This window comes from Mirounga leonina, unplaced genomic scaffold (genome assembly GCF_011800145.1).
Source record: "Mirounga leonina isolate KUSES-001 unplaced genomic scaffold, KU_Mleo_1.0 Mir_85, whole genome shotgun sequence".
NCBI lineage: Eukaryota > Metazoa > Chordata > Mammalia > Carnivora > Phocidae > Mirounga > Mirounga leonina.
The window spans coordinates 250,533-273,938 of NW_023270829.1; the positions used below are offsets into that span (position 1 = coordinate 250,533).

Sequence of the window (23,406 nt, forward strand, 5' to 3'; positions counted from 1 at the left end):
AAAACAAAACAGAAAAACCCCAAGCTCCGTAAAAGTGCTTTGGCAAGCAGAGGTCTGAAATTCCTGCAACAGCTTGGAGAGGAGGTAACTAGGGTTCTGCCTTCCCACAGAGTCTGTCTGTAGATGCCAGTGCTAAGACTAAAAAGAGCAAAACTGTTTTCTTAGCAAAGTTCAAGCTTGACTCAACTTTTGTGTTGTTAGGATGGGGGTACGGGTGGAGGGGCATCTAAATGTGAATCATCAGCTCTTACTCAGCAACCTGGGGAGGGCGATGTTTCGGGAAAGTACGCCTTCTTGAGACCTTGGATTTGCTCTCTTTCCTCTGCAGGAAAAGCAGGCCCTGATGTTATAGCACCCACCTACAGCTTCTTACAGCATGCCTTTTACGGCACCCACAGCCTATGATCGGAACAGAGGAGTCGTGATGCTTCTGCCAGTTTTCCCTTAGGTGGCCCTCTACCCAGCCTTGAAGGAGTAGACCCAACCAGAGCAAAAGAGAATCCGCTATCCAAAGAGTAAAAGTAGCACCCATTACATCACTGTCAGAATGTTTAAAATGTATATCAAGATCATTATTCATCAAACTTTCCTTCTGGGAACAGATATAGCCCATTACTCTTTCTAAGGCCAAAGGACTGCGTGTCACCTTCCATTAATATTTCCCTGTCACTCTTCAGTTCCATTTCCACCTATCATCACGTTAGACCACAGCCAAAAGACATGACTTTTAAAAAATGTACTTACCTTAATGTGCGCATAGTATTTATAGGTCACTTTCCCTGCTGGCTACTTTTAGTGCAGCTGTAAAGTGTGTGAAGAGGATTTCTTCTCGTTCTCTCTGGTATAAGTAAAACCCTCAGAGGGAGCAGAACCTAGACATGTTTAAATAAAACAGACCAACGACCTTGGGCTCTATCATTTACACAGTAGTGGTTGGATATGCTTTTTTTCCCCCCCAATCTAGGATTTATTGACCAAAGTAATGTGAAGTATTAGGAACCTAGAGATTGGATGACTTAAAGGTGAAGAAGTTGCACCATTCCTTCTTTTTTTACATTCTCTCTTTCCCCAAGCACGCCTCTGTGTTTGCCTCCTATCCCTCTAACCACTCATGGTTAGGTTTCTTTATGCACCCTTCTAACTCTGGCAAGCCCTTACATGTTGGTATTTCCTTGAACAAATTCATCTACTCCCATGTCTACATCATTCTCAAGTCTGTACTTCAACTGATATCTCTCTTCAGAACTTCAGACCCAGGGAGCCTGGGCGGCTCAGTCGGTTTAAGTGTCTGCCTTCAGCGCAGGTGGTGATCTAGGGGTCCTGGAATTGAGCCCTGCATCAGGCTCCCTGCTCAGCAGGGAGTCTGCTTCTCCCTCTCCCGCTGCCCCTACCACTCATGTGTGCTTGCTCGCTCGCTCCCTCTCTAAAAAAACAAAACAAAACAAAACAAACATCAGACCATTCGTCCAACTGCCAACTACACATCTCTAGGATGTCCCACAAGCTCCTCAGACTCAACATGTAAAAAATTGAACTCATCATCTTCCCAATACCCTTTTATTTTGCTCTGTTCTCTGTCTTGTTGATGGCACCACTTTCTATCATTGCCCAATCAGAGACCTTGGAATCCTCCTTCACTCTTTGCTCCTCCCCACCCAAGGTCCCTCACATCCAATCAATTTCAAGAACTGTCAATTCCCTCTCTTGAATCCAACCACTTTTCTCCACTCTCACTGCTACTAGCCTAGTACAGGTTAAAATCATCATTTCCCAAATTTGAGATATCTACCAACTGGTTCTCCTGTCCCTACTTGAGTGCTTCTAATTCATTTTTTATGCTATACCCAGTGAGCTTTCTAATATTTATATCTAAGCATGTCATACCTCTCACTAAAATCCTTCTGTGGCTCCACTCTGCTTTTAGGATGAAGTCCAAATGCCTTAACCAACTGAGGAGACTCTGCATGACTTGGCTTCCATATACTTTTCCAGCCTCATCTCTCACCAGAATTCCTTCATGTTTCATGTTCCAGCCACAATGAATCTCTTTGATCTTCAAACCTGATGTTTTCTCTCCTGCCTCCTAGCCTTCCTGGAATCACAGAATTATGTAGACAAAACAGACTGAAAAATACCCAAATCAGGGCTTTCCACCAATTTCATCCTTATCTTTGGGAAATTCAATCCAATTCAGTGAACATTTATTGAGTGCCCACCAAAGGAAAAACAGTACCTTGACAGCTGCAAAGACACTTACAATGTGTAAGACATATTCCACGCCTTTGGAACTTGCAATATCGTTGCTTCTCTTAGACCTGAGTTTAAAAGGTCAAGTCTCTGAACTTCAGTTCCTTTCCTCAAACTTAAGTTCAAGCCACACAAAGAAACTATCTGTCCCCAACACACTTGGCTTGTGCTTGTATTCACTTTCACCAGAATGTTTCACTCCCTTCTCTACCAAGCCAGGGCCAACATATCTTCTTCCTATCTCTACACTTCAAAGAAGTCCCAACTGGCTGTTAATCCTAGATTACAAAACTCTAAGTTTCTGTTGGCTTTTTCAGCTGTTGCTTAAGTTACTCCAACTGGTATTGATCACCCAGTATTCCCAGGAGCCAGAAACCCTGCATTTAGTAGCTATGTGGGGTATTAGATTTTTAAGTTTAAAAGACTGGGGTTCAGAAAAGGAGTAGGGGGAAGAGCCATCCTGAAGAAATTTAATACCCAGCATTTTTGGGTACCTGGGTGGCTCAGTCGGTTAAGTGGCTGCCTTTGGCTCAGGTCACGATCTCAGGGTCCTGGGATCGAGTCCTGCACCAGGCTCCCGGCTCAGTGGACAGCCTGCTTCTCCCTCTCCCTCTGCCTGACTCTCTGCCTACTTGTGCTCTCTATTTCTCTGTCAAATAAATAAATAAAATCTTAAAAAATAAATACCCACCATCTCTGATTGCCCCTAGTCACACACACAGCAAAATGATGGAGCTAGGTAAAGAACACCAATCTAGAATCAAAAGACTATATTCTATGTCTTTGCTGAGTTAGGAATGTGATTTGATGATGGAGACATGATCTCAGTGATAGTTTTCCCTCTTCTTGGTAGGAAGATGACTAGAAGGCTTCATATTACTAGAATTACAGAAAGGTATCCCCTCTGGGCAGACAAATGACCAAACATCACCCCTTCCTCCTAACTGGAGGCAGACTTTGTACAGAGCATGTGCTGCATGTCCCCATATAGTTGGCCCTGTAGACACCTCAATGCCTTCTAAAGTCATGGCTATCACAACATAAATGGAAAACAATTTCTCATGCTTCTCACCACTTAGCCCTGAACAAGAGGGCATCTACTTTCCAAACAGAGAAAGTTATTATAATATACTTTGTATACTTCCTCTCTATTGGAAACTCATGTGAAGTTTCCTAATGCCTTGAACTTTCACCATCTGTCCATAATAGCCAATCCTGACCCACCTACCCCACCCCCAATGAGGCAGAAATTTGGATTGTTCTCACACACAAATAGAATTCCTGGCAATCAGAGTTTTACCCAGAGGTAGTAATAAAGCATTATCATCCCCGGCTGACCAGAAGCCCACTGACTACCAACAGAGAGAAGCAACATGAAAGTGTCAAATAGGGTACAAAGCATGCTACAGCTGGGTTGAAACACTAAAAAAATAAGGAATAGGAGGTAGAGAATCAAATGGCCATTTGCCCCATGTCTTCCTCCCTTTGGTTTTTTAGGCTGGTTTGATTCCTATTTCAAGGTAGGGCACATCCTATTTGAATCTGGTTTGGGAAGCAACTGAGGATTCTGGGTGCTTCTTTTAAGGCATGCCCTGGGCTTTAGTTTAGCTGAGTGTTCCTAGGTTTATGACACCTTTCCTCCCACCTACCACAAAGCAGGTTTGTGAGTATATGTCAAATAGCAACAGTAGTAAGCAACAGAGTTAAAAGACTGGATGTGGTATCAACCCTATGCTTCACCAGCATCCCTAGAGGCCTGAAGATTCAGCCGCTGTAGTAGCAAAACATCCCCACAGGACTGTACATGGAGTGACCTTCCTATCTTCCACACCTTTGGCATGGCCTTGTTACTCAAAGGACATTAACCCCTGCATTCCCTCTAAGGATCTGTCCGTGAGTCTTTTTTTTTTTTTTTTTTAAGATTTTATCTATTTATTTGACAGAGAGAGACACAGCGAGAGAGGGAACACAAGCAGGGGGAGTGGGAGAGAGAGAAGCAGGCTTCCCGAGGAGCAGGGAGCCCGATGCGGGGCTCGATCCCAGGACCCTGAGATCACGACCCGAGCCGAAGGCAGATGCCCAACGACTGAGCCACCCAGGCACCCCTGTCAGTGAGTCTTTCAGACAGCATCAAATAAGGGAATTACTGGTTTACAGGCCAAAGATCTTTATTGAGTTTGGAAGCATTTATCAATTACCTCCTCTGTGGGAAACAATGGGTTTAGAATTAGGGTGTAGTAGGATAGGGTGAAGAACGGCTTGAAAGAGGAGAGGCACAGGAAGCTTCCCCTCACAGGAACTTAAAAATGGGGAAAATTACACAGACATGAAATAAATAATACAAAAGAGGGGCAGAACCCAGGTATCTAGGGTTATGCTTGCTCAAAGAGAACAAAATGTGTAATTGGCCATACCATCAACACCTCTTAAATGTTTTTCATTCCTCTAGACAAAAACCTTATCATACCTGCCAAGGAGAGAAACTACAATAAAAAGAAATATGCTCCTTGGGGGAAGATTTGTTTATAGTCTTTTGCTATTCCCAAGACACAGGCCCTGAAGCCTATTTTCAAGGTGAGCTGGGTTTTGATGTGTACGAAGATATGGCCAATAAGACAGTAAAATACCCAAATAAATCAAAAGAATTAGGAAGGCCCACTGAGGCAAGATTATGATGCATCCGCTGGCAGGTATCTGGGCTCTGCAGCATAGAGCTGCTGATCCAAGTGGATGCCCCAGAACCATGTGTCCCTAGGGCCTTTTACAGCCTGGGGAGACAGTAATTGCAAGCCTACCAGGAAGGTCTGTGAAACCAACTGCAGAGCTCCCCAGCACACTGCATCAAACGCCATCAAAACTGGAGACTTTGCTGATAAGAGAAGTGTTGCATTAGACAAAGTGACTCAGGAGACTGCAAATCCTTAGTCAGACCCACTTCAGCTTGATTGTAATTCTTGACTCCAGGCCTAGTTCTGAAAGACATCAAACACGGAGGGGAAAAAGTCTGAGAAAAAATACAGCTTATTCCATTTGGAGCATAGAGAATGAGACATGTAACAGATGGAATGGGGAAGGGCAAAGGGCTTAATAAAATTCACTACAGGATTAGGCGTTCATTTGATTAAAACCAGCATATGTGGGGCAGAAGCAGAACAAAGTGACACTGCTCTGACTCATCCTGCTTCAGGGTGTGCGGCCACCACCATGCAGACAAGACCAGGAGGAAGCCACAGACACAATCCCTGCTAAGAAGCATCGTAATTGGGGAACTGGACTGTGAAGATTTTGCCTTGCTCTTTAATGTCATGAAAGTCTTGGCCACAGATACAACAACTCATCTGGGATAGAAACAGAAGAGCTCAGTTTTGTATCCTCCATGCCAAGCACAGTGCTGGACAGATCAGTGCTTAATAACTGTGCTTTGATTGAGTCTAACCTCTTCGTTATATCCATGAGGTCTAGAGGGGTTATAGCTGCATTAGGTGACTATGTATGTCCAGACTTGCCAGATAGTCCCAGTCTACCCTTGGATCAGCATAATCCGTACTGCCCCCTTTCACTTGCAAAAAGGTATCAGTTTGGACAGCAATTATATTTTACCTTAGGTATACAGTCTATCACCATAATGAACGTTTTCCACTGATTAGATGATCACAAACACACAGGGGGCCCCTCACTTTTTCCATCAAGTAACTCCTCAGTCCTTGCAGAACCTATCTTTGGGGGACTCTGTGAGGCCCTTTTCTCTCTAGTCTCCCTTTCTATCTCTCTGCCTATGTCTCCATTATTCTTCCATCCCTCTGTTTCCCTCAAGTCCTGTCTAAACCCCAGGGGCGGGGGGATGGGGGGTTTTGGTGAATCAGCTTCTCTCTGTCCTGTGAGTCCTGGTTATTTTAATTCCTTCAGAGTCTCAGAGGGACAACACTTCTAATGCACCTTTCCTTGCTAATATTCACCACCTTTCATAGCCTGACTTTAATATACTTTTGTGCTGACAAAGTCTCTTTTTTCCTGACTTACCAGAGACCCCTCTAAGAATGAGTGATAATGAAGAGAAGGAAGCAAGGGAGGAAAAAAACCCTATCTTACTACAAATAAATAAATCAACAAATAACTTGAATGAGGTCCTACACATGGGCAAGGAGATGGACTCTTAGCCTTGTGGATTTTTCTTATCTTCCAGAAAGAAATAACTGAACTATGTGCTTGCTTTTTAAGCAAGGAGTCTGATTTATTCCTGGGACTTGTATCTACTTCTTTTTATTCAGCATAGTGTTTACACCAGCAGGATTCAAGAACAAATTCTATTTTGTTCAAGATAAATCATCATTCACTTCAGGAAGCCCAAAACCATCACAAAAATAAAGACAAGTAGGAGGAAAAAGGAATGTTAGTAAGAATTGGATCCATTAATGAGTTTGGGATTTTGATATTTTTTACGTAAATTGTTTTCAACCTTTCTCTTAGACCATGAGTGGGGGTTTATTACCTGGTGTGTAAACTTATGAGCTTCAGGCACCATTACTAAGAAGGAAATAATAGCATATCTATAGCCTGTGTCTTCATAAAAGGAAACAAGAGACTCACTTGGCCATATCAGATGCAGGACTAAATTAGGAACCTTACAAAAATAAACTCAACTCCACATAGTGTGAAGTTAGAGTCTGAAGACATAGATTGGAATCCCATTCTAACCATTCCCAGCTGTATGGCCTTGGAAAATCTCTTGGGGCCTCAGTTTCTCCATACAATGAGGGGCTCATGTGCTTAAGTTCTACCTATCCCTCAAACTCTATGATCTGATCGTTTGGTCAGGGAGAATTTCTTTCTCCCATCAGCCCCACATGAATGGTATCAAACGTTCATTCTCTCTCCTATTCCCATGTCCCACTACTTATCTTCTAACACCCCAAACAGAAGCCCCTTGGATCTCTATGCTACTTCACTGTTCCCATCTTTCACTGGATCAGATGCTCTGGATTATATAACTTCATCGGGGGGATTTCTGGCAAACAAAAACTGCCTCTGCTCACGGTACCTGGCTGTGCTTTGACTGTGAGCTCTCTGACCACAGCAAAATATCTCAGATCAAAGGGTCCATCTGTCTTTAGCTGGAAAATAGAACTTCAATAACTAAGTTTGCTACAACTTGGCCAGCTGAGGGTCACCACTGAGAAATAAATTACTCAGCCTTCCAAGTCTCTCCTGAACCAGGGTGTGTTCCGGGGATTCAACAATACAAGTTTCAACCCTTGATCCTCCTTGGCAAAGAATGTTATTTCATTACACCTGCCTAGAAAGGTACCAACATTCCCTGACTTGCTACTGATACTCATTGATTCAAACCTGACTCCAGACATGTTTGCTTACTTAAAAGAACCTAAACAAAGCATCTGTTACTTATTTTCCCTTAGTGAAAGAAGAGTTTGCAGGATCTTCTTGTAGTGACCCTTGTCAATCTCATTTAAAAATAGTGGTCACAACTTCGGCTCACGTCATGATCTCAGGGTCCTGGGATCGAGCCCTGTGTCGGGCTTCCCAGTCAACAGGGAATCTGCTTGTCCCTCTCCCTCTCCTTCTGCCCCTCCCCATGCTCATACTCTCTCTCTCAAATAAATAAATAAAATCTTTGAGAAAAAAAATAGTGGTCACAATTCATCAGTACCCTCTGTGCCTATGAAATGAAAACACCCTTACATAGTCAGATCCAGGGACCTTAAACCCCATTTGGATATCTCCTGAAAGCTCCCTCATAATTACCTCATGGAACTGCTGGAACCAGGAAATGAGATGATACATGTGAAATGCACAAAGCCCACAACACGATAGGAACTCTGTTTTTTTTCCAATGGGTGAGAAAAATACCTTAGAGCAGGTAGCATTGCAAGATGATAGAGGGAAGGATTACTGTAAGTGGTAAAATGGTAGGGGTAAGAGAGGAGGAGTGGATGTACAAGTAAATAGAAAAGTGAAACAGATGTGTAATAAAGCAGGGGCACAATGTAGGAAAGTTCTCCCAGACTCTGGTTTCCCAGCATCCCAAATGGCCACACTCATGGAAACCTGCTTTTCTGGTGGGTCTCAAGTTCCATCCTCATTACACAGTCTATAATCCACCTACAGACTTCCACTCCTGCTCTCTGAATGCCACAATCATAAGAACATACTTTCTGCTCCCTCGTTCTTAAGTGTAATTCCTACATCTCTCCCATGGTGCCAATGACAGTCATATCCCTGCATTTGATTTCTCTGGTCTGAGTGGAAACAGCCACCAGAGATTCTCTTTTATAGATAATTTGATAAATTTCATGATGTTGGAATCCATACCCCTTTAATTCTCTAGGAATTTTGTCTATTGCTGTTCTACCATGTCCAAGGGCCCATGGTTGATATTTTTTCATAGCAATCATGAAGGCATATACAGACTTCCAAATGCTCTCAGTGCCTACGTGAAAACAGCTTCCCACACAAGGAAGAACTGCCCTGTTCCAAACATAAATGCTGCCCTCCTGCCCACCGCCCCCCGCCCCCGGCATTGGTAAACTGCCTTGCCTAGTAAAATGCTTCCTAGGAGAGCAGTTCATCAAAAGCCTCCACAATTCTAAGTCTTAGCTTTGATAGGCTGGCTCCCTGACTCCCATACCCCGGCTGTAAGACAGATTCCTAATGGTTCCTGAATCTCATCCCCTTGTTCCTACTAACTGGGTTCAGAGACAGTGGCTAGCACAAGACATTCCTGAGAATGTGACTTCTAACCCAAATCTACCAAACACATGAAACCCTTGGACTGAACTTGTTCCCAGTCTCTTTTCCTTGATTTTCTTTCTCTCACTTCCTCCATCCTTTCCATAATTGCTGCTTTTCTTTCTATTACAGATGAGCCTCTGCTTCCTTCTGTCATCTCCTAAGCCTCTCTGAAGGAATTCTCTGGCAAGTTTTGGCAATTATAAAAAGTAGAAAGGATGCTGAGGATCAGTCAAACAAAATCAAACAAACAAGCAAACAAAAAAAAAAAAATTAAGAAACTAAAGAAAGTATGCATTTGGTTCTAGAAACCACTGCTTCTACGTTATCTTACGCACTAGCATAGATGTGTCCCTTGAGAAGGAGTCAAGCTATAAGATTACTTAATACTGAGTATATCGGCAGCACTGCAAGGTGACATTTACCATGACTTTCCCGTACCGAGGGCTGGATTTCCAGCAACTCCTTCCCTGGGGCCAACTTCTTATAGCTTTATGGCCAGAAATAGCTGCATAACTTGGCAAGATGGCAGGGTGGGGAGGGAGGAATTAGATCCATGCCCAAGGTGTCAGGGCACTGTGCACAAAAAGCTGGCCCACGGAGGGAAGAAAGGCTGGGACCTGCTCTGGCCACTTGGCAGTTTGAGGGTGTCACTAGTTGGAGAAAATATCTGAGGCCTAACCCATATAAAAGGGGAAGCCTGGTGCCTCATCTGCCAGCTCTACACTGAAATAAGGAAGCCCAGCCTGTGGAGCTTCTTCCAGCAGCCAGTTGGGTGGTACAACAACTTGGCACCAGGCCCTAACCCTCCCTCCATCATGCCCGGTGGAAAAGGATCCCCAGTATGGGGTTCAACAACACTCTTTCTCAAAGGGTGGCAATCAAGGGGTTTACAGCCTGACCATCTTCTCCAAGGTCATGAGAAACCTACAGATGCATCCATGTATGGCCAGCACAGACTATGTATAAATTGGAAGGCCCTCACTCTGGGCGAATGCAGCCCTGTGGATGCACAGCTTGGCTGGAACGTGGGCATGATTTCTGCCCCCACTGCTTCCTGTGCTCAGGTATAATGCACCACACATAGCCACACAAAGCTTCCCCATCCCAATAGCTCAGGGGCTAAAACTAATTAGGTTCAAGATAGAGTGTCAGAAAAGGTGGCAGGTATCAAGTCTGGGTCAGCCCAAACCAAAGACAGCCTTCTCACACCCCTCTGTGCACTGGGACATCAGTCTGTGCCAGGCTAGCTGAGGACAGAGATGTTGGGAGGAGCAAGGGTGGAAGGAACATGGTAGCCCTGCCGGAATTCACACTCAAGCCAGTCATGTCCTGCCCTCACTTAGACACAGCCCCTGAGACCCAACTCACTCCTATTAGCAGGCTCAGTCATCACCATCTGTCTCTGAGAAAAATTACCAAGAACAATTCATGCTTACTTCCTCTGAGTGCAAGGGGAGTGTGAGGATTCAACAATGATGTAAGGTGTGAAAAATGGGCTGAGCAGTACAGTCACCAATGAAAGAATCAAAAGGAATAGGAGAAAGCTCTCAGATCAAGGTGGAATGGTTCCTAAAAGAAGCAGAATGGAACCATACCACTCCTACCACAGCTCCAAATATAAATAGATAAAATGTAAAAAGAAGATATTTAAAAGGGGTGCTCTAAAGCAAGGTAATGATCTCCTTGGACCCAACTGATTTTAGTTCTTGGGGATTCAGGATGATAGAGACGCTCTGCACAAGGCAGGTGCCCTGAGCCAGGCTTACTGTGGGAAATCAGGGCTGGACCAGTGTTCCCCACCCACCCTACCCATGACAGGAGAGGTTCTGCAGCTGCTGCCTGAGGTTAAGCCTCCCTCGATGCTACAAACCTAAGGAGATAGGAGGAAACCAGCACAATCCTGAAATCAAGCTGATGTGAGTGAGGGCCTGATCAAGGCTGTCCGTGAATGCAGGGACTGGACCTGTGACCGATTCGGTAGCACACAGGGCAGAACTCTCCAACCACCCATACCATACCTGGTTCTGAACAGGGGTCCCAAGGGATTTGGGGTAGAGACAACCATTCAGGGAGGGATGAGTGAAGAAATAGGGAAAGACAAAGTGAGAATCTCTCAATAAAAAAAGACAACTAATGAAAGTCAGCCAATGTTGCAAACGAAAATAACAGAACAATCTAAAAAGTGTTTATGTATTTTCAGAATCCTCAGAGATAAAGGAAGGAATAACATTCATTTAAAAACTCAAACAAAAATAGGCACAAATGAAATTAGAGGAGGTGGAGGAAACATATAATAAATGAAAAATAAAGAAACTGAAAAACTTAATAGATGAGATCACCTCAAGTCTGTACACACTCAAAAGAGGATTAGGAAATTGAAAAATTGCACTGGGAACAAACCACAGAGAAAGAGAAAAAAATTATGAAAGGGCAGTTAGGAGACCTGGAGAATACATTGAGAAGTTTTAAAATACATCTAGTCAGTTCTACAAGAGCAAAGAGTTAATGGGAGACAAGCAATATTCAAATGGTTAGTGGCTAATAATTTTGGGGAACTCAAGAAAAAAGTCCACAGTTTAAAAAAGGACTCTGAGAGGCAATGTGAATCAATAAACATAAATCCACAACCATAGTGTGTGGTCAAACTACAGAGCATTATAAAAGTTACTAGAGAGAAAAGACAGATTCCTCTGAAGCAATGACAATTAAACTGACAATAGATGTATCATCAGCAATAATCAATCCCAGAAGAATATGGAGTAATATCTTCCACATACTAAGAGAAAATAATTACCCACCTTGAATTCCATACCCAGCTATTCAGGTATAATAGACTAAGGGAGCTTACCACCCAGAGACTCTCACTAAAAAAACAAACAAACAAAAAACTAAAGAATGCACTTAAGCAAGAAAGAATCCAGGACAACAAATATAGAAACTGACAAAAATATAATAAGGTTATACTTAATCCTTAACCATAAAAATAAGAATTATTTTTGGTTCATCTGTAACCTCAGGTAGCACTGCCCTAGGTAATAAATAGACGGCAAATAAAAAACACAAAATAAGATGACAGAAAGAAGTCCAGATATATTATCAATCACAAAACTGTAAATGGACTAAGCCCAGAGGCCAGCAAACTATGCCTAGCAGGCCAATTACAGCCATGTGCCTTCATTCATTTATGTCCTGTCAGTGGCTATTTTTGAGTAGTTATAACAGAGATACATATATATGGCCCACACAGCCAAAAGTATTTACTATCTGGTCTTTTATAGTAAAATGTTACCAATCCCCAGATTAAAACCACTTATTAGAAAATGGGATAAGAGTGTAGATCAGTTTTTTAAGATCCAAATAATGCTATTTATAAGAAAACATAATTTTATTTTATTTTTTTTAAAGATTTTATTTATTCATCTGAGACACAGAGATAGAGAGAGAGGGAAAGAGAGAGAGAGAGAGCATGAGCAGGGAGAGAGGCAGAGGGAGAGGGAGAAGCAGGCTCCCCACTGAGCCAGGAGCCCGATGTGGGGCTCGATCCCAGAACCCTGGAATCACCTGAGCTGAAGGCAGACGCTTAACCATCTGAGCCACCCAGGCACCCCAAGAAAACATAATTTTAAAAAAATCACATCAAACATATGAAAATGAAGAGATAAAGATATGTCGAGCAAATATTAACCAAAAGAAAGCATACTTAGCAATATTAATATCACACAATATAAAAATTAATGCAGCAGCATTAAGACAGATGAAGAAGTATACTACATAAGGATTTAAAAAATACCATCCTGGGCGCCTGGGTGGCTCAGTTGGTTGAGCTACTGCCTTCGGCTCGGGTCGTGATCCTGGAGTCCCTGGATCGAGTCCCGCATCGGGCTCCCTGCTCGGCAGGGAGTCTGCTTCTCCCTCTGACCCTCCTCCCTCTCATGCTCTCTCTATCTCATTCTCTCTCGCAAATAAATAAATAAAATCTTAAAAAAAAAAAAAATACCATCCTGAAAAGATGTAACAATCTTGAACTCATAAGCACATAATTATATAAAACAAAAGTGACAGAAGAGAAAGAATACTTTTTCAGAACTATAAATACAGAGGTAAATTTTACCACAAATCTTTCAGAAACTGATAGATCAAGCCAATAAATTTTAGTATATTAAGGAAGGTGCAATAAGGATATATAAAAGCTGTGATTCCCAATGGAGAATGGGTGGGGGTTTCAGAACCACCTGAGGAACTTTTTCAAATAATACCATCTACCCAGCGAGGAGAAAAGGGAGAGATATTTTGAGAATTGATTTAGTACATCTCTGTTACTGTCAGAAAGAGGGGTCTCCCTTAGGGGTGTGATGCTATGGTGAAAAGAAGTTGAGAACTGTCTTTCTCAAGGGGATGGACAGGGGTCAACCTCAATGATACATGCTCTAAAAAGAAACATATGTTGACTTATCAAGTACTTAAACCATCTCTAACATGAGCTTCTCTATGGCTACCAGAGACACCAAAGGACTGGAATACAAAGAGCAAAAGATCTATTAAGAGAGTGACCAGCTATCTCTCCAGAATTTCTGGATCATGGTTTCTAATATTAAAACATGTCAAAACTTTACCTTAGTAGATTCAGTTTAACTAAATATACAAACTGCTCAAAACAGGAAATATTTTTAAGGTGTTCAAAACAATCTATATATTGACTTAAAATTTTGGCCATTTAGCTTTAGGGGAATTTCACCAATAGGTAGTATATTAAAAGGTACTCTACCTCCTCTAAAAGTTCACTGAGCAAGAGAAACCAAATTTAATCTAAGGAAAGCACCAAAGGGAAGTTTATATCTGTGATAAAATAAAATGTGTAGAGTCCTCATCCAATCAGTCCATTAGTCCACTTGGTTTCCTCCCTAGCCCTTCTCTATGGGAAGGGATTTATAATAATGTAGTCAATATATCAACAGTCCCCTTCAACAAAGTGGTTCTCTGTCCATGGAAGTTTATAATAAATATATTTTGAGAATACATACTCAAAGGCAAGAGTAAAAAAACTGTGGACTAGAGGCACTATTTCAGAGACTAAAAATACATAATTTTGGAATAGTGAGAAATGTAGTTGATAAATAATATAAAATATTAGGGAGGGGCACCAGAGTGGCTCGTCAGTTAAGCGTCTGACCCTTGATTTTGGCTCAGGTCACGATCTCAGGTTTGTGAGATCGAGCCCCGCGTTGGGCTCCATGCTGGGCATGGAGTCTGCTTAAGATTCTCTCTGTCCATCTCCTTCTGCCCCTCCCCTCCTCTTAAAAAAAAAATATTAGGGAGAGAAGTTCAGTTCTGATAAGGAACACAGAAAATCACTACTTATTCTTGAGTAGGTGAGTGGCATGATAAAAATGATGTTTGTACAAAACAATAGTCCACTATGTGAAAGAAGGATTAAAGAAGAAAGAGATAAGCCAGAAGCCTTTTGGATAGTCCAGGTGTGAGTTGGTGAGGGTGGGGGTTTTGGAGGAGGGGCCATAACAATGAAATGTAACATAAATGAAAACTGAAAAGGAGACAATAGGACTTAATGAATGACTAGATAAGAGAGAAGAAAAAGAAGGAAGGAGGAGGAAGAGGAAGAAGGAAAGAGAAGAAAGATGGAAGAACAAAGATGACAATGATTACATTTTAAAAGATTTTATTTATTTATTTGAGAGAGAGCAGAGCGAGAGAGAGAGCATGTGCATGAGTGGGGGTGAGGGACAGAGGGAGAGGGACAAGCAGACTCCCCACTGAGCAGGGAGCCAGATGCTGGGCTTGATCCCAGGACCCCAAGACCATGACCCCAACTGAAGGCAGACACCTAACCAACTGAGCCACCCAGGTGCCCCAACAATGATTACATTTATAAAACTGGTCTGGGAATGATGACAGAGAAGAGAAATCTCTATCTATTCATGGAAGGTTAGTTTTAGGCTCATTGAACCTAAGATAAAAGAGAAAAATCAGGTCAGCAGCTGGAAGACAGAGGGATTCCCAGTAGCCCACAGAACCCTGCATCATAATCCCTTAGGTGCCTATTAAAATGCCGATTCTAGGGCTCCTCTCCAGAGCTACTGAATCACAATCCAGGAATCTGGATTAAATGAGTTGGGGGTGGGAGCAGTCCAAGACGGTAGTGTAGGAAGATTCTGAACTCATCTCCTTCCACAGACACACCAAATCTACAACTACATATGAAACAAGTCCTTCTGAAAAAGAACTGAAAACTAGCTGAACAGCTCCTCCACAATAAATGATAAAAGGACCAATCAAGTGGGGTAGGAGCAGAGATGCAGTCTTGCCAAAACCCCTACCTTCTCTGCAGCAAGCCACGATGGGGAGAGGTCTCAAAAATACAGAGCTTCTCCTGGAGGAGTAAGGGGTTTGTGTCCACATCAAGTACCCTTGGGACCTACACCAGAAAGCCAATCCCCAAAGAATCTGGCAGGGCTTTCACTTAAGGGACCAAAAGGACTATAGGTAACGGAGATTCTTCTTTTAAAGGACTTGCATGCAGGGGTGCCTAGGTGGTTCAGTCAGTCAAGGGTCTAACTCTTGGTATCAGCTCAGGTCTTGATCTCAGGGTCTTGATCTCAGGGTTGTGAGTTAAGGCCCCACAATGGGCTCCACACTGGGTATGGAGCCTCCTTAAAAATGAATGAATGAATGAATGACTTGCATGCAGTCTTACCCCAGGACTCACTATAACAGCAGTAGTCTGAATAGTGCCTGACGACATGTGAGGAGATTCATTTGCAAATCTTAAGGCATCTGCTGGAGGGACAGGAGACAACTGGGACTCTCTGGTAGATGCCATTTTTGTACTCTCTATCCTCCTAGCACAGGTAGGTGCATACAGATGCAGCACCATCCCACTGCCTTGCTAAGTCCACAGGGGTAAGAGGTTTCAGCACTCCTGTTCCCTGTTCCCTGGTTGGGGCTGGCAAGCATAAGCAGTCACAGCACTGTCATGCTCCCTTACTAAAGCTGGCAAGCAAGGGCATTGCAACACACCCCTGCTTCCTGGCTAGGGCCAACCAATGCAAGTGTGCTGGGCATTCTCCCACTCCCTTGCTAGAGCTGGCAGGTACACATAGACAAGGCACTCTCCCACTCTGTAACTGAAGCTGCTTGCACATGCAGTCAAGGCATTTTCCCACTGCCTTGCTGAAGTCAGTGAGTGTGCTTCACCCCTTACACTCTCTAGTTGCCTCACTAAAACTGGCAGACACCTGCAATACACACAGAGGATGCCTCTTGATTGCTCAGCCCTGATGGATGCTCGCATTTCTGGGCTCCACAGGACTGTAACAATCAGAAAGACAGTTCTTGGCAGACTGCTACCTCCAGGGCATTTCAGAGACAACAGATTAAAAACCTGCCCTGTGAAAAAGGCCTATTTACTTGTCTTAGAGCTTCAGTCTGAGGGACAGGCTTCAGATTTGCCACACATCTAGAAGCTACAGATGTGCTCTGGCAGACACCATCCTTGTGTACTTCCTTGGCCTCACCATGGATCAATGATACCTCCCAGGAAGGAGCTTATACACTCATCTGGAGCCCTGATTTTCACAACTGTCACCAGGAACACCTCTAGATCTCCTGGTCTGAAGGCCAGCAGGGTTTAAGATTGTGACTCCACAGGACTGTATATATTTTTATACTTTAAAAGCTGCTGCTTGAGTGTCTGGCTTCCAATCAGCCCCAAACTAGGTGCTAAATAAGATCCTTCCTTCAGATCACTGACAAGTCTTGACCCACCCTCAACATCAGGAACCTATTCAGAATATATCAGGCTACACAGACAGTCACAAAGGTTCGAGAGACAACCACGTGCTAGGTCAAGGTTGAACGATAAGTTTCATCACCTACACAAGGCCACTCCTTCAAGACTGGAAGAGGTAGCAGTTTTGCCTAAATACATAGAAACAAACACAGAGAGTCAAGCAAAATGAGGAAATAAAAGAATATGTTCCAAATAAAAAAAATAAAATAAAACCTCAGAAAAGACCTTAATGAAACAGAGATAAGTAATCTACCTGATAAAGAATTCAAAGTAACAGTCTTAAAAATGCTTACCTAACTCAGGAGAAGAATAAAGGAACACAATGAGAACTTCAACAAAGAGATAGAAAATATAAGAAACTACCAAATAGAAGTCCCAGAGCTGAAGAACACAATAACTGTACTGGAAAATATACTAGAGGGGTCAAAAGCAGACTAGATGAAACAGAAGAAAAGATCAAAAATCTGGAAGACAGGGCAATGGAACTCACCCTAACATAGCAGCAACAAGAAAAAAAGAAATTTTAAAAAGTGAAGATAGCTCAAGGGACCTATATGACATCAAACAGAATAACATTCACATTATAGGGGTTCCAGAAAGAAATGACAGAGAGAAAGGGGCAGAAGATGTATTTGAAGAAATAATGGCTGAAAACTTCCCTAACCTAGAGAAGGAAACAGACATCCAGGTCCCAGAAGCACAGAGAATTCCAAATATGATGAACCCAAAGAGAGCCACACCAAGACATGTATAATTAAAACGTCAAACATTATAGAAATAATCTTAAAAGCAGCAAGAGAAAAACAACTTGTTATATACAAGGGAACCCCTATAAGATTATTGGCAGATTTTTCAGCAGAAACTTTGCAGGTTAGGAGAAGTGACATGAATATATTCAAAGAGCTGAAAGGAAAAACTTCCAACCAAGAATACTTTACCAGGCAAGGCTATCATCCAGAATTGAAAGAGAGATAAAGAGTTTTCCAGACAAGCAAAAGCTAAAGGGGTTTATCACCCCTAAACTGGCCTTACAAGAAATGTTAAAAGGACATTTTTAAGCTCAAAAGAAGTGGCACTAATTAATAACAAGAAAGTATATGAAAGTAAAAATCTCACTGGCAAAGGTACATATGCAGTAAAGATAGTATATTAATCACTTGTAAAGCTAGAATGAAGGTTAAAAGACAAAAGTAATAAAATTATCTAACACTACAATAATTAGTTAAGGGATGCATAGAGTAAAAAGATATAAAATGTGACACCAAAAATATAAAATGTGGAATGGTAAGTAAAAATGCAGTTTGGGAATGAGTTCAAATTTAAGTGGTCATTAACTTAAAATAAAATGTTACATACATAGGATGTTATATGTGAACCTCATGGTAACAATGAAGCAAAAACCTACAGTGGTTACAAAAAAGAAAATGAGAAAGGAATCTAAAAACACTACAGAAAGTCATCAAACCACAAGGGAAGAGAGTAAGAAAAAAAGGAAAATAGAGTAACTACAAAAACAGCTAGAAAATAATTTTAAAAATGGCAATTAATACATACCTATCAATAATTACTTTAAATGTAAATGGACTAAATGTTCCAATCAAAAGACAAAGAATGGCTGAATGCATAAAAAATAAGACCCATCTATATGCTGCCTACAAGAGACTCACTTCAGATGTAAGGATACACACAGACGGAAAGTAAAGGGACAGAAAAAGATATTCTGTGTAAATGGAAATGAAAGGAAAGCTGGGTAGCTATACTCATATTAGATAAAACAGACTTTAAAACAAAGACTGTAATAAAAGATAAAGAAGGGCAATACATAATGGTAAAAGAGTCATTCTAACAAGAAGATAAAATGTTTGTAAATATATGTGCATCCAACACAGGAGCACCAAAATATATAAAGCAAATATTAACAGACCTAAAGGAAGAACTGACAGCAATACAATAATAGTAGAGGGACTTTAGCATTCCACTAACATCCATGGATAGATTACCCAGACATAAAACCAATAAGGAAACATTGGCCTTAAAGGACACATTAGATCAGATGGACTTAATATATACAGAACAGTCCATTCAAAAGCATCAAAATACACATTCTTCTCAAGTGCACATGCAACATTCCCCAGGATAGATCACATGTTAAGCCACCATAAAAGTCTCAATAAAACAAGACTGAAATCATATCAAGCATCTTTTCCAACCACAGTGGTACGAAACTTGAAATCAATTACAAAAAGAAACCTGAAAAAAATCACAAATATGTGGTGATTAAACAACATGTCACTGAAGAATTACTGGGTCAATGAAAAAATCAAAAGAGAAATAAAAAAATACCTAGAAAAAAATGAAAATACCATACCAAAATCTATAGGATGTAACAAAAGCAGTTCTTAAGAGGAAAGTGCATAGTGATACAGGCCTATGTCAAGAAAAAAAGAAAAATCTCAAATGAATAACCAAACTCTACGCCTAAAGGAACTAGAAAAAGAAGAACAAATGAAGCCCACAAGTAGTAGAAGGAAGGAAATAATAAAGATCAGAACAAAAATAATGAAATGAAGACTAAAAAGACAATAGAAAAGATCAATGAAACTAAGAGCTAGTTCTTTGAAAAGATAAACAAAATTGACAGACCTTTAACTAGACTCAGCAAGAAAAAAGAGAGAAGACTCAAATAAACAAAATCAGAAATAAAAGTTACAACTGATACCACAGAAATACAAAGGATCATAAGAGACTATTATGAACAATTATGTCAACAAATTGGACAACCTAGAAGAAATACATACATTCTTAGAATTGTATAATCTTCCAACACTGAATCAGGAAGAAACAGAAAATCTGAACAGACCAATTACTAGTAAGGAGATTGAGTCAGTAATCAAAAACCTCCCAACAAACAAAAGTATAGGACCAGACAGCTTCACTGGTGAATTCTACCAAAGCAATCTTGAGAGAAAAGAACAAATCCAGAGGCATCATGCTCCCTCATTTCAAACTATATTACACAGCTATAGTAATCAAAACAGTATGATACTGGCATAAAATAGACACATAGAACAATAGAACAGAACAGAAAACCCAGAAATAAATGATCAATTAATTTACAACAAAGGAGGCAAGAATGTAGAGTGAGGAAAGGACAGTCTCTTCAATAAATGATGTTGGGAAAACAGGACAGCTACATGCAAAAGAATGAAACTAGACCACTGTCTTACCCCATATACAAAATTTAACTCAAATGGATTAAAGACTGGAATATAAGACCTGAAACCATAAAACTTAGAAAACACAGGCAATAAACTATTTGACATCAGTCTTAGAGATGAATTTTTGGATCTGACTCCAAAAGCAAAGGCAACAAAGGCAAAAATAAACAAGTGTGACTACATCAAACTTAAAAGCTTCTGCACAGCAAAGGAAACCATCAACAAAAATGAAAAGACGACCTACTGAATGAGAGAAAATACTTGCAAATCATATATCCAATAAGGGGTTAATATCCAAAATATATAAAGAACTCATAAATATAACAGCAAAAAAACAAACAATCCAGTTTAAAAATGGGCAGAGGATCTGAATAGACATTTTTCCAAAGAAGACATACAGATAGCCAGCAGGCACATGAAAATTGCTCAACATCACTCATGATTATCATTAACTTCCCCCAAGGTGAAAACAGATCTTACCTTTCTCATCTTCATCATCTATTTAACAAACACAACTCAAATATATCCAACTTTTAGGTTTAAAAAATTGATTAGGAAATATTTAAACAGGTGCCTAGTATTTTAAGCTTTGTGGGGGGAAAAGGGCGATTGGTCCCAAGTGTGCTTTTCCTCCCAGTTACATTGTTTCCTTTCCAGTATTTTATTATTGTTTTGTTTTGTTTTGTTTTTAAAGGAGATGGGAGTTTACTGAATATATTGCAGGGGAGTGGCAGGTAGGAGAGCAGAGGAGAGACTCTTGCCTCCATACCAGTATTTTGAAATGCTCCTAGTTTCCAAGGTAACAGGCAATGGATATTGGGTTTTATTTCTTCCAGTTTAAGAGTTGTAGGCAGGTACTCTTCAGGATGAGTGAAGGCTTCTGAGGCAACAAATACCCAAATGCTCTTCTTGAATTAATGACTAAAAATGTACAGTCACTGAAAACCTTAAAGTTGGAAAAACTTCTCATGGTGACAACAGCAGTTTACCCACTTGTAGAACTTTGCAATACACAAGGCACTTTCCTGAGCATTTCTCACAGATCCTTCTGTCGATCCACAGAAGCAAGCAGGACAGACATTACTATTATCTGCTTCACAGAGGGTGTGGGTTGTCCAGGGGGTGGAGCTGGGATTTTAACTCTGACCATCAGACCCAGGGATCTTTCTGTGATACCCCAAACATACAAGTAATTAAAAAGAGATTTTTTTCCCTCCTTAGAAATAAATCTGTGAGGAAAATTTGATTGATAAATGTTTTGCTTGCAGTTTACATTGTCAAATATTACAATGAGTTAGCCTCAGTTTTTCTGGTAGAATTGAAGCTTAAATTTCCTGGGACAATGAAAGCCTTTGGCTTGTGTGAATAAACAGAATTGGTTGGGGGAACGAAACCACAGTGTGGATAAGGACATGGGAAATATAAATGCTTCATGTAGCTGGGGTCTTGGTATCAGAACCAAGCTCCTACTCACCTTACAATCAGGGATATAAAAACCATTCCTAGAAGCAGCGAGGCTGGCCCAAAGAGTCCAGTGTATATGAGGGCCTTAAAGAGCCTCCTGAAGGGGTGAAGGCTCCTAATAGGAGTCCAGGGTGAGGGGTCAGGGTCTGGGTGTCTGCCCTTCAGATTCACTATTCTGGGACGATTCAGGACTAAATGCTAGCCAGAAGTGGATGAGATACAAAGAGAAAGTTAAAACAAAGAATTATCTCACTGACATCTTCCTGAGACCCTGAGAACCCAAGGCAACGCTGCTTTGTGACACTAATTGGGCTAAAGATGTAGAAGTTATTTCTGAAATAGCCCCTGTGTGAAGCAGAAGCCATTTACCGTGGAGCAAATGGAGTAGAGTCAGGAAATACTGTGTTCTTACAGTCGTTGCAGCTTTTTTGTACATGAATTCATTCAGAAAGTATTTATTGAGATCACATGTTATGACAGGTAGTTGGGAAACAGCAGTGAACAAAACAGATGAAGTCTTCTTACTCTTTAGAAGTTTTATCCTAGTGGGAGAAGACAGAAAACAAATAAATTGTGTGGTGGAGACAGTTGCCATGGGAAAAATCAAAGCAGGAGAAAGGGGATGTGGCTTTGGAGAAACACAAGTTGTGCTTCTATTTTAAATGTTTTTATAAATCATCAAAAGTCCATTTGATTAATTTTAGTAGTTTTGATAGCAGAGGAACACTTCATAATGATAACGGCACCAATTCCTCAAGAAGACATAACAGTCCTAAAAGCATACATATCTAACAACAGAGTTTTACAATACATGAAGCAAAACCTGCTGGAACTGCAAAAGGCCAAAGAGAGAACTCCACAATTACAGCTGGAGATTTCATCAGTCCTCTCTCAATAAATGATGGAAGAAGAACAGAAAGTCAGTAAGGATATACATGATTTGAACATTACCAACTAACTTGACCTTGTAGAACGCTCCAGCCAACAACTGCACATTGTTTTTCTATGCACACGAAACATTCACTAGGGCTATAAAACAAGTCTTAATAAATTTAAAATAACTGAAATCATACCACAAGAGAATTAGAAAAAGAGCACAAAGATACCTAGAAAATCCAAATATTTGGAAACTAAAAAATAAACATCTAAATAATTCATGTGACAAAAAAGTAAAAGGGAAAGTAAATATTCTGAACTATATTTGAAAACGTGTTTATATTAAATATCACATTAAAATTTGTGAGGTACAGCTAAAGCAGCTAACATCGCCTAGAGACAAATTTATGGCTTTAAAAGCTTCTATTGGAAAATAAGAAAAGTTTAAAGTTAATAATCTAAATTTCCACCAAAAAAAACTAGGGGAAAAAGAGCAAATTAAATCTAAAGTCAGTAGAAGGAAGAAATAACAAAGAGCAAAAATCAATGACATAGAAATGAACAAGCAATAGAAAAAAAAATGAAACCAAAAACTGTGGTTTTTTATAAAATAACAATAAAATTGATAAAATTCTAACCAGACAGATCAAGAAAATAAGACTGAAAACACAATTATCAACATCAGGAAGGAAAGAGGAGACCTCATTACAGATACTAAGGAGATTAAAAGAAAAATAAGGTAATATTATAAAACACTTTATGCAGCTCCTTTAGGACAAAACTAGTATTTTTCTTGGAAAAATACAAGCACATACAGTTATATTTCTCTGAAACAGTTCCCTCTCAGTGTAGTCTACACCATTTGTAATAATTATAACTTTTAACCAAAGTAATTCCATTCTGCAGAGAAAACTGAGAGTGTGGTATAAAATGTGAATTGTCACAGCCCAGTATTTTATCAGACTACCAGAGTTCATGAATTCATATAATACAACTTTCTACAATTGCTAATATCCCCTACACAACTTCTCAATGTGGCAAAAATGA

The 23,406-nt window shown here is 40.7% G+C and overlaps 1 long non-coding RNA gene across 2 annotated transcripts in view; it reads right to left on the minus strand.

Moving 5' to 3' along the window:
• Positions 1–22,228, minus strand: part of LOC118002901 — a 197,636-nt gene extending 175,408 nt beyond the window's left edge. For both annotated transcript variants that reach the window (XR_004677206.1, XR_004677208.1), the window contains exons 1-2: positions 21,853–22,228; positions 5,043–5,219 (exon numbers count right to left, since the gene is read on the minus strand). This is a non-coding gene — a long non-coding RNA (uncharacterized LOC118002901). The remainder of the gene's footprint in view (positions 1–5,042; positions 5,220–21,852) is intronic.
• Between the last annotated feature and the right edge of the window lie 1,178 nt (positions 22,229–23,406).